Here is a 13,089-nt window from a genome sequence, read left to right as displayed (position 1 = left end):
ACAGCCTTTGAAGCCACAAATTCCAACATTTTTATGTATTACACACGCCTGCCCAATGAGGAAAAGTTTTGTGTGTGCCCCCCTCAGCCTCATAAAACCATGGGTTTAGGCCAAGCAAATGGTGTCCGTGGAGAATCTCAGGAATTGCAATAACTTTCAGTCCTCCTGGTGGCGGCCCATTGCTCCTTTCCAAGCAGACAGGCTCATATTACCGGAGAGTACACATGTGCACTTTACAACGTCCCACCTCACAGTGACATCCGACAAGTAGCCATCAAACAGATTATGTATGTCAACAGAGTGAAAACTGTTTCCCAGTACTGTACATGTCAACATTGCATTGTTTGTTTAATATCCTTAAACAATGTTTTTGTTGTTACACTCATCATATTAAATGCCAGGAAGAGTATGGGCCAATAAACTGATATAACCAAAGGTCAATTAAGCACTGGGGTGACCAATTTTGTACATGCCCACATGCAACACAAAAACAAACATAGACAGAGCATTTCTGCAGGGTGAAAGAGCAGTGATATTACAGATGAGCCCAAGAGAGTGCTCTGTCCATTTTAAGGGGATTGTCTAGTCAAATTGGATTACATTTCATAATAATATGGCATGGACACAGCTGCCATTTTCCTAATTTGATTCAAACCCCATAACAATGCCAATAAACTGACCCTAAAAAAGCTTGACTTAGTCATAAGATCATTATCTAGCTCCTGCTGTTGGGCCTCCCAATACTGCAGTGGATAATTCAGTTACTTATACTTTATATACTCTTTAAACAGCTGGAGACTCGCATATTTTTAAAGTACTTTTACAGGATGAATGTGATCGGAAGAATCTAGTTTCATCTTTTAAAGTTACACTTAATCAGTGCCTGATTATAAATGGCAGCTACCATTACTAGAAGCACAGTGACCTTGTGAAATTTTGGAACATTTCAAAGTTCAAGCTCATATCACAAAACCTAGAGGATATGGTAAGCTGTAAACACTTTTGTATGCATATCCAACCAAACATGCATGCTGAATGATAAAGATTCTGTCTTCTCCTTTACTCCCAAACACTCAACATCCATACTTCCTCGGTACTCACTTGACTAAGTAGCCAGCATGCGTCCCGCCTATCACATGCTGCAAATACTCAGCAAAGTGTGTGTGCATATGGGTCACCGTGCACAAGGATGTCTAAGGTTTCACTCTGATTGGCTGTGTGCCTGCTTGATAGCATTTCAGGCACGTTGTGGTGGCATAGTATGTGCTAGTCTGTGCTCAGCAGTTACTTCTTAGTCAAAGGGCCCCACCAACCTCACACTCCACACACATAGGAACACACTAGAATTACTGTATGTCATACAAGCCATCACAGTAGAAGTACTAGTTGGAAGTTCTAGATCTTCTTGCTACCGTTTCAGCGAGATTTGTTTTCAAGCATGCCATGAATGCCTTCAAACCTAGATCTTGTCACAACAATTTTGTGGTAAATACTTCTAACAAGACAGGTTTACTACTGCTGCATCACATCGCGGAAACAGCAAATGTCTTCATTAATTAGTTTTAAAAAAGACAAACTACAACGCGGTTAGACATCGACTGTACAAAGGTTTGTTTTCAGATAATATTTGTATACCTCCGTTGCACACCGGTGCTGGGTTGATCTGAGAACTAGCAACTCTCACTGGCATACACCTGAAATTGGAGGCTGTGAGAACACATTGAGCAGTGCTAATGTTTTACTGTGTGTGCACGTGAGCATGTGTGTGGTGGAGGGGAACACATGAATAATGGATGCAGTCATAAACTGATGGTTGGGCAGATCAGAAGGGACAATGTAAACAAGGAATTGCTTCTAGTTCATTTGAGTGGCCGGCGGTGGGTCTGATACAAGGGAGAGAGAGCCGCTGAAGCAGCCTGTCAAGGGAGAATCCATCTGCTGGCTATATATACACACCTGTGATGTCAAACTGAGAGGGAGACAGACAGAGAGGGAGACAGGCAGAGAGAGAGGGTGGGGGGGTATAACCAAACCAAACTCAAAAGTGGAAACATGGTTTTTTAAAATAAATATATCGAAGTGAATGGTGCTAATGCACACTAGGTAGACAGGGACATAGGAGAAGGACATTGTGCAAGAGAAGCACTAAGTTTTTTTTTGTGTGTGTGTGTGTGTTTGAAGTTAAATTAAAAAAAACAAAATTCAGGGGGATTCACAGGAAGCAATCCATGTATGCAGTTTACTATTCAGATGAATCAGAGCTGTATTTAGCTACTTGACACATTGGCTCATTTTCTGTGTGTATTCCATAAATTAATGATTATGCAATTGTCTCGGGTCCTGGTAATTTGACAGATTTTTTGATTGATTTCACAATTTCTTTAACATCTTTGACTGAAACCCTGTTTTTTTAAATAGACAAATAAGTCCTGACAGCAAAAATGTGATATGAGAAATAAGATTTCAGTTCTCTTTCACAGTGCAAAACTCATATACAGTATTGTATCTATAGACACTTTACTGGATAGAGACACTAATATGATAACATAAAAAGTGTTGATGTTAGTGTAGAATTAAGATTTCTATTTAAAAATGTATGTAGTTCATCTTCCTACTTTTTATAACCCTTTTTATAACAAGCCAGATGAACACTGTTAATATTAGGATTGTACCAATTAACAGAGTACACAGGGGAGGTCTGGTAATAATGAGCAAGAAAAGAAGAGATAAAACATGACACAGGAAAAGAGACTGGCTGACAGTGTGGATACAGGACAGGGACAAAGAGACAAAGGCTAAAGGAGATGGAGAAGGACACTCATTCAAACAAAGAGTCAGGGTGAGGGAGCAAGAGTGGCAGAAATAATGACACAAATTACAAGACATCAGACACACTGTGAGACAGTGTGATAAACAAGAAGGTGAAAGACAGCCAGCAGGACAGATCAGGAAAAAGAGAAATGTAAAGTGAACGACCAGAGACAGACAGAGAGTGAGACAGGAAGAAGAGACAGAAGAGAGAGACATGCCCATGTGACTCCGCTGATCTAACAGGACTTGGCTTAAGCGCAGCTGTTCCTCTGGCTTTCGTCCGCATCACTGGGGAAAACTCTATTCCAGTGTGAGAGGCTATTTATAGCCTAACCCAGGGAGACGTGAAACTAGTGAATCTCATAACATGCTCTGTTCCCCCCATTTGCTATTTTAATGCCGGTACAGTTACCCTGTGTCCCTGGGTTACAGACCTACACTGGGTCACAGCAAAAAGGAAGAGGGAGGTAGAATAAGAAGCTTCTTAACATGCTAATGTGTCTGTATTCTAAGGCAGGTGCAAGACTGAATCTGACAATGCCATGTGAAAGAAAAGCTGTTATTTCTGTGTATGGGTTGCACCTATTGAACCATATAGAACTAAGGGGGCCGAATGGTACAGGGCAATTACTATCGGGTCAGAGAAAGTGACATTATGATCAAATTTATACATATAACACCCATTACTTGTGTTCTCTGATATGTCACTGCAAAACAAAGAGATCAGAGTGAAAAATAAACAAAGCATTCTGATTTGATATGATGCGACTGTGTGGGCCAAAGCCTGTTGATCCAGAGGTTAAGGGCTTACCTAGGCTGCCATATGTTTGATTTAGGGATTACACAGGTACAGCCTTGAATGCAATATGCGCAGAACGACACCAATGCATGTCACCACTTTCAACACAATTTCCATATCACCACGCTAATGTTAGTTTGGAGAGGCTGGCAGCAGAGCTGCACATGTGGTACAGCAGATACTGAACACATTTGACATTTGGGTTAAAGTAAGCTATAAAATGTGCAGGGGTTCAATATATATATTACTATATATATATTATATATTATTGAAACCACATTCCGACCCATGAAATTATGAGACTGATGTCAAGTACAAACTATCTAAAGACTGACACAAACAACATCACAGTTTGATCATTAGTCTTGTGGTATACTTTCATTCTACATTATCACCAAGGATACCAAAGGTCTCAGTATTATTGAAAGGTTGTCCATCTCCAGAATCACATTAGCCCTGTGCTTCTCCTCTGTGCCGGGTTTATTGAGCACTGCAGGCCAGAGTGGGATTAGACGATTTGTGGACACTGAGCTAAATAGATGACACCCACAATGTTGGCAAACAGGAAGACAAGCCAAAGGGTTTACATCTCTCTGCATCTTCACTGGACAGCACACACACCCTCACAACAGGACAGGAACTCATTACTCAAAATGGCTGCACTCCAAGTAAGCTTTTTGTCCAAACTGTGACGCGCCCTCGGCTAGCGAAGAGAAACAATAAGACAGTGATATGAAAAAGCGTAATTTAAGCCTGACAGGGCATGCTGTCCAACATGTACATTCTTTCACATCTCTCTGTCCGAACAAAAGAGGAACGAATAAAGACACATTATGTTCTTTCCCTACAACTGCAGGAGGAATGATAGAGAAAAAAAAACCTGAATGTACTGTCCTGTTGATTCATAATGCTGTACTGCACCTCTTCCATTGATACAACATTTCAAGCCCCAATGGTCCAGGATAAAAATAGACGACGCTGTGAATTGTGGGAGATTGAAAGGTCAGCACTTGTCATCCGTAACGTCTTTGAGTTTTATCATCTTAATGTCAGCAGATAATAGATGGCCAGTGGCATAAATGAGGGCATGCTTAAGATGGCTATGTGATAAAAGAAACGTATGTTTCACCGCAACATTTCTGGTATTAAAAGGGCTGCATTAAGAGAGGAGAAAAAGAGCTAATGCATTGCTGTATATCTATTCCCTCTTGACACAGCTGCTTGGCAGCTGAAAGCTTTAGGAGCTTTAACAGTCAGGAGAACAAACCAAATAACACTAACTGCAGGTTTCACTTAGTTCACTACATGGCTGAGCAATAAATGGCACCACAGCAGTTCCAGACCTCAAAAATCAATATCATAATTTTCTTTGCACTCCCACTGAAACCCTGAGAGATGCCTGATATACCAAATCATCGGAATTTGTACCCAACAATCACCTCTGCTCCTGTTTGTGAAGCCTACTAATTCACCCTGAACAAGGTAAGCAGCTGCCAATCAGTCTCTCTCCACCTCTGACAAAAAGCTTGTCGCCTCTTGTGCTGATCCTGTTCCTCTACTGTATTTGACTGAAAGCACAGATAATTGCCCCTGTAATCACCATGGAAACCGGACATTAGAAAGATTTATGGCCTCAGACAAACAAATAAGAGACAACGTAATTACTTTAATGCAGATGGAGGAGTGCAAATTGAACAAATGACTGTGGAGGGGGAAAAGTACCATTAATGTGAAGTCATTAAATACAAACAACACACAAATCACACTCTCCTCCACATGCGCACATGCAATAATTAGTCGTTTAATTATTGACAGGTGTAATTTATTTATTAATAAATCAGACAAATGTGCTTCAATGAGATTTCAAACATGAGAAAAATTTAAAAGAAGCTGTGATTGCAACAGTTATATATTTATATATATTATATCTGCAGTAAGTATCTGATTCCCTGTATGATGACAACATACAGTAGAGTAAAAAAATCGCTGTGTTCTATTTTTTTCCAGAGGTGGTTACAGACTATTTTATCCTATCAGAAAGTAGGGGAATGGGGAAAAAAAGCAATACGCTTGAATGACATCAGTCTTTATCATACTATAGACATCAGTGGCATCACCTGAGGCTAATTTCCACCATTTTGCACCACACGGCCTAATATGCATGTGAATGGGTGTTACTGGATGAATATACATGTGGAGTATTCAAGAGAAGAGCATTTTAAAATGGCCAAACACAATAATTGTGTCATATAACATCAGGGTTTTACGCGATATCACGTCTAGATAAATGTTTTTTTTTTGGTTGAATAAACTTAAAGAATATATTTTATATATATTTTAATAACAAAACAGTAGAATTGTTTCTTTTTAATAACACACAGCAGAATTCAATACTGATGATGAGCAAATGCACATGGTAGGATAGCGATCGTTTTTTAAACCATGTACTGCTTCACAACTGCTCCAACAACATCACAAAAAATGTATGTCCAATGTTCCACATATTACACATAGCTCTTTGGGGTGAATGTCTGTTATGCTCGCACCAAATACTACTGTGACATTCCTTAAAATGACATCCTTGCCCTTGTGATATTCTTCTTGCTTAGAACCACCAACCTCTATCAGTTGAGCTGTACCCTGAAGGTTGACTCTGTTTTCTATTATTGCTCTAATAAACATGACTTCCATTCATTCAAGGGCGCTGGACAATTTATTGTGTATGTATACAGTATGTGTGTGTGTATGTGTTAAGGGCAAAGATTGATTTCTTTTTCATCTTGGGCTCGGTCGGTGTGTCGGCATCGCTTACCACACCTATGAATCAGGAGGTAATAGTGTGGCTCCGAGCTCGCAGGCTGTCTGGACCTCCTAACGATGGGGCCTATGGCAGAGCTCATATCTTGGTTTACAGAGCTCCACCAGCAGCACGACACTCTCAGGTGTACACTGCCCTATCGAGCCAAAAACTAAGGTTGTTTTTTTTTATACACAGCATGTATTTCAACCACATTACACATGGCAGGCAGCTTTAATATGAAATATTTTTGAGACATACTCTGATATATTCTTATAAAAATGCATGTTAGAAAGACACACATAGAGTAATTTTACATTCTTAAAGCTTATGCAACTAAAGTCTGTTTCTTATCTTGGTACATTTTTAATGTTGTTGGCTAGTAGACTGAAAAACACAAAAGGTTAACCCTGTGGAGCTTACATAAATGTCAAAATGCATGTGTGTATGCTCCTTATATAACACTGGCAAAGCCAGTTTTGAAAGTATTGAACTGCATTTTCTATACTTATGTTTGCTATCCAGTTAGAAAGCAAGCTTCTTTGCCTCTTGCCTACTGTCACTGACTTTGACCTTTACTCGTCCTTTTGCCATTTCAGAACCCCTAAAAAACACACACACACACACATCACAATTATTTTGCTTTATAACGTCTGTATTTGTGTATTCAATCATATTAGTATCTACTACATTAGAACTTTTCTTAATGGGAGTTCTATAAATAAGGTTTTCTAGAACCCGCTAATGACCTGAAAGTATGAACCTTTATTCTCCACACTCCTCTCTCCTTCACACCCTCAGTGAATTTAAAAGAGCAGCAACAGCAGCACAGAGAACAAAAACAACAGCAACAATCTTATCAAACAGTCACCTGTCGTAGCCCTGATCCCCTATAGCCCTAAGTTTAATGAGCTTTCCTCCTAAATACAGACAGACAGGGTTCTCTGTCAATAAGCAACTCAGCGAACAACAGACAGATGAAATCAGGGGCCCATTACCTTCTGCAGAACAGGTCGTTTAGGTGTTTTCCAAGAGCGGAAAACAACCCAAGATGCTAGCTATTGCCCTAATTGGCTTCCTGCTGTCTAACCTGCACTGATCAATGAACCCCACTCTATAAAGAGCAACATACAGACATGACTGGCAGATAAATTTTTTAGCAGCAAACTGGTAGGCACTGAAGTGCAGTCTCGAAAGTAAACAACGAATCAGCGCCTTAAAAGGTTAAATTATTATTATTATAATTATTCATTGTATATATCAAATATTTGAATGGGGGAAAGAGTTTAAGTTCTTTTTTTCTTGATGAAATATCAAGCTACAATGCAGCACAGAACCTGGGCATGGTGAAATAATAGAGACCAAATAGTAGCAAATATCCAGGGCACAGTTGGTGGAGCTCTGAAATAACAAGTTTTATTTTCTAAAGTTTTATGAGTTTGAACACTGTTTTAGGGCTGTATGGAAATGCTGTTATGTATCAATGGTTGTTTATTTGTTTGCAAGTCTGGATTCACTCAACAAGAAAAACAATGAATCAGTCGCTCCAGAAAATGTGTAACCACAGAACAACTGACGAGTGGGAGACGTCGCACGATGGGACACCAAGCATTGCAGTTCATACCTGAGATATGAATGACTAAGAATGAGTCTTTCAACATGTCACGGCTAGCAGATGTGCAAATAATTTGTCCAAGTGATATTTTTCAAAATCAAACACACGTGTGGATCTTTGTGTGTGATGCCTTCTTATTTTAGGTAATGTCCCTTCATCTCCTGCTGGTATCTTTAGACTCACATTAGTCATTCTCTGTATCTCTTTTTGATTCGTCCTCTCCTCCCCAACATCCAATCAAACCACCATGATACACAGTCACAGCTGACTGACCACAATTCAACCCTTGAATTACAGTTTGAGGTAAACTGGTACAACCATATCCATCTATCTTCTCGTCTACCTCCATTGTCATCTCCTTTACTTTCTCTTCAGTTCCTCTCCATTTCTTTTTTGCTCTCTCGCCTCATTTCTTTTCCACTTCACTCCACTCCACCAGCTTAAGAGAAGCCTAAAGAGACCGAGGAGATTAGGCTCTCTTTGCTTGAGAGACAGGTCTCATTACCTTTATCTTCTCCTGATGCAATAATACTCTCAAAACTCTCACTGATGCTAGCCAGTGCACAGTGTTATGTGAATTTATTGAGACAACCTTAAGCCACATGTTTGATGTTGGATAATAGCAAAAGAGGTATAATTTTGAACTTTAATCAACAGTTTGCCTGGTTAATTGTACAAAAACAGTTTGGATGCAAAACAAAAAAAAAAAGAAGAAGACCAATTTGGCTAATGAGGAGCATTAAAGAAAGCTGCATTTAAATTCTTCCAATTTCTATGAATGTGTCGATTAGGTACAAATTGTATTACACAATACAGGGGTCAACAATGCTATTTGGGAAATATTCTTGTTAAAGGCTGTAAAAAACGCAGTCATCTGAGTCTAATGATTCAGAGACTTGCCCTTGATTTGAGAACAGCTCAGAGGCTAACAAATGGAAGTGCAAATGATTTTCTAACTCTAGGCTCATTTAATCATTTTAAATTTAGATCTCACGCCTCCCACTGGGGAAAATAAATCAGCTTCCTTCATACAGAATTTGCATGTTTTAACCCTGGAGTTAGGAAGAGGAAATGGGAAGAGGACACGCAGTGGATTGTTGTGGCTTGTGTTCTCCGATCAGACAACACCAAGGCCCCCGTAAGTGTTCCACAGGGAAGGTTGTGTTTCTTTATTCTGACCTTAGACAGAGAGAACTTTGACCTCAGCTTACAAGATCCATTAAGAGGAACTGGAGTCTGAAAGAAATATTGCAAGTGTGTATACACATTCTTAAGCCTACAGAGAATCAGTGTAATTATGCAAGATGGCAGCGCAGCAAACCAATCTGTGTGTTTACAGGAAAGGTCATTGCCTTCAGAAAAAACACTAGACCGTATTGCGCAGCATTAAGCCTTTGTGTGTTGTCAAGTGTAAAGAGGGCTGCCGGGGGAGGACTGAGGCATCCTCTATGTGTCTTTATCTGTCTGCCTTGTGTTCAACTTTACCAAATCAAAGGATTTATATTGTAGAACGAAACACTCACAGACAAGGCATGCCGAGCTCAGAGGTAGCACTCTGTATCCAAGTTTGTTTGTGTTTAGTATAAGAGAAGCGTCAGCTCTGGTCTCTTCTGTGATCTGCCTGTTCCTATTGGTGTTGTTGTTATTGTGTTTGGAACGGGTTTTGGATTTAAGGAGCTGACAGAAAGTATTGCAGGATTGCCTTTCGCCTGAGGTCGAGTGAGGCATACCCTGTGATGATGCCGTGATGACTGGGTGGTTTTTGTGGGTTGGGGTGGAGAAGATCCACCTCTCCAGTGTCAGCAATTTGACCCTACGGGCTATACTGTTGTGCAGAAATAAACAACACTGAAAATTCAGCACAAAAAAAAAAGAAGAGAAAAAGTGTTGTCAGGGTGTGTTAGAGAGAAAGCTGGCAACAGCTTTCACATAGGATGATGTGAAGACTGAATCAGCTCTCCTCTACTGTCCACACAGTGTGCACTCCATCACTACAGCACTGTGCGAAGCCAAGGACAAATCACTGGGGGTGACACACAGAATGTGTTATGGCTGCATTTGCATGAGAGGGGGATTTACTTCATGAAATTATACTGTATGTAGGCAACAAGGGAGGAGTGTACCTGTGTGTGACAAAGAGAAAGTGTGTGTGACAGTGAGTGATTAATCGTGAGGCAGATGATGACGACGACGACTCGCTGTCCTTGCACATGACAACTACAATGATGTACTCCTCAGCTCAGTTTTGATGTGTGTGGGCAAGGAAGGGCAGCCGTTACGAGGCTTGACATCCATAAACAGACATGACAATATACTGTATGTACAAGTGGTTGCGAATACACACAGTGTTTTCCTCTTTGCTGTCACGTGAACATGTGCGCAAAGGTTTTATGTGAGTGACACAATGTGTGTTACGTCATAAGGACGACATTTTACATTACCGCTTCATCTGGGTTTTGAGATGGCTAAGTAATCCACTCATCTAGATGCATTATGCTGCTGTTGCAATGAAGTAACCTCCAGCTCATGAGCTTCTCTTCAAATGCAGCGGTGAGGAAATCCACATCACTAATCCTCAGCCTTAGTGCATTTACTTTAACAGGCTCTGGGTGGCCAGTGACGGTTTACTGTTAGAACGTCTTCCTCTCCTCTTCACTAGCTAATAGCCACTGTTAATCAATACTGTTGGAAGTGCTTTTTAGCCGCTCATTTGTCAAAATAAAAGCCGTAACAGCCCAAGGGACTAATCAAAAGGGATGAAGCAACAGGGAAATTCGCAGCTTGGTAACATGAGAAGGAGTCAGGGAGGGAAAGGGAGGGACGGCGGTTCAAATATGTTCAGCAGCAGCTTCAGATTACAGCATACTGTGAAAATTTTATTCCAGTTTCGATGCACAACATAGAACATGGAAGTATAATATTTTATATTTTGCAACAGAAAAATAGAAATATTTGAGACTTTTTCGCAGCACCGACCAAAAAGCTTGGATACACCATGCCACTTCCTCTCCTCTCCACCATGGGTTAACCTATGAGGAGAGTGTTTCTGAGAGCAAAAACTGTGTTGGTTATAGACAGAGAAGTAAATGCATAGAGATGTTCTCCAGTCTTGGATTAGACAGACTAGATGCTATTTTGGTGTAATTCTGTTCCTGCACCATACTGTTTGATATTAATGTTCCTTATGACAGTTATTTATATTTTTTTATATCATCCAATACTGTGCAGATAATCCATCAGTTTCTTAATTTTAGTCCAGTTATTCAGAATGAGTACAGAGATGAGTACAAACTGTTTCTCCAGCTGTTCCCGGGTCTTTGAACAGCTTCCTTCTTTGAGGTGAGTAACTGTACTCTAATGTGTAATTTTATTTTCTTAAATTAATTTTGGAAAATTTGTATCTAAAAGGTGTCATTCAGGAACTATTGAAATCAAGGTGTCGGTATTGATATTTTTTAAACGATACCCATCCCTAACCAGCAGATACTGTGATTTAATAATATGACTCTGCACTGATATTAAGAAATAAATAAACATGAAATAATTAAGTGAATTTGTGAGGCACAATTTCAAACTTCACTGGCTCTAATTACAATCTGATTTTATGATTCAATAACTATTCCAGGAAATTGCAAGCCACTGTGTCAATTTCAAAATAAAAGCTTAAAATTCAAGTTCAAATTAAAGTTGTTTTATTAATGTGTTTATCAAAAACACAAAAGTATGCAGTTGGGATTTGCGCTAGCAGCACTAATCTCTCTCCATAGAAATCTGCTACAGCTCCGTCATGAGAAATCCAGTGTATGTGCATACGGCACAGGCAAGTATGAGATCATGATGGACAAACGTCGCTCTCATAAGAGCAGTTCATCGCTTGTCGCTTAGCAACAGAGACCTGGCGGGCAGACAGTAGGTGTGTGAGACAGAGTGAGTGGGAGGGGAAGTTTGGAGGATGGGGGTAGAGAGAGGGACAGAAGCAGAGCAACAGAGAGAAAAAGACACAGAGGCAGGCGGAGAGAGAAAGAAAGAGATGCAACACAAGATGCGTGTGGGAGAGATGCGGTCAGAGTCGATACATGAGTGTGTGGAGTAATCAGAAAAGTAACAATTCAACAGTTTGAAAAGTAGCAGATGTAAACACGTTCCCTGGTCCTTGACAGCATCCTAAAACTCCAATTACAATTCACATGGTTTGCATTGACCACTTTACATAATTTGTTCAACAAGCACCATCAGAAGGACGTGTGAATGTAAACGCTAGAACATTTTTTTGTTTTTTTTAGCACCAAAGCAGATGATCGGTTTTCCCGTTGATGTATTTGCAGATGGTGTTAACACGAGTTCTGTTACTTCTCATGTTATTTGTAACATAAAAGCTGTTTTTTTTTTCTCCCCACCACTGGCCATGCTGTGGCTGTTTACAGACACTCTGTTCACACTGTAAGTGTGTGGTGCATGCACAAAGCATGCTCAAAGCACTGAAAGAAATGAAAGTAACATACTGTACTTCAAAAGACTGGTAAGCAATGCACCATAGGTCCGTTGATGAGATTATGTTTGGTCCAATTTCAACCTTAAAATAATCTGCTTAAGGAGTCGACATGACAGCAGCAGCAGTCAGAGAATATAGCTTTAATCTTGTTTTTTTTTTTAGATCATAGCGTGTACATAAATGTTTGGCTGGTCAGCCTGTCCAGTGTTTTACCACCTCTCAACCAATAATCCAATTTACATCTCTATGATCCTATATTCCTTGAAATAAGCTGGTATGAAAAATAAATGAACATTTTAACCATGTGAAAGTCCACTTGACTAAGTGAAATCAGACTGCAAAGAACAATTTTTCTCATTTTCTGAATTATTCGATTAATTGTTTTGTCCATAAAATGTTCATCACAGTTTCCTAAAGCTAAAGGTATTCAGTTTACTGTCACAGAGGACTAAAGAAAACAGAAAATATTCACATTTAAGATCATTTAAGAAGAAATTAGATAATGTTGACATTTTGTTTTGACTCAAAATGATTCACTGCTTACCAAAATTGTTGATGATTAATAGCTGACTTAC

At 39.7% G+C, this 13,089-nt stretch overlaps 1 protein-coding gene across 30 annotated transcripts in view; it reads right to left on the bottom strand.

Moving 5' to 3' along the window:
* The window catches only part of LOC104930626 (calcium-activated potassium channel subunit alpha-1), a 131,842-nt gene that overhangs the window by 98,356 nt on the left and 20,397 nt on the right, over window positions 1-13,089 (bottom strand). The gene's annotated exons all lie outside the window — the stretch shown is intronic.

Source organism: Larimichthys crocea, chromosome III, assembly GCF_000972845.2.
Source record: "Larimichthys crocea isolate SSNF chromosome III, L_crocea_2.0, whole genome shotgun sequence".
Classification (NCBI taxonomy): Eukaryota; Metazoa; Chordata; class Actinopteri; family Sciaenidae; genus Larimichthys; species Larimichthys crocea.
This window is presented reverse-complemented; position numbering and strand designations above follow the sequence as displayed.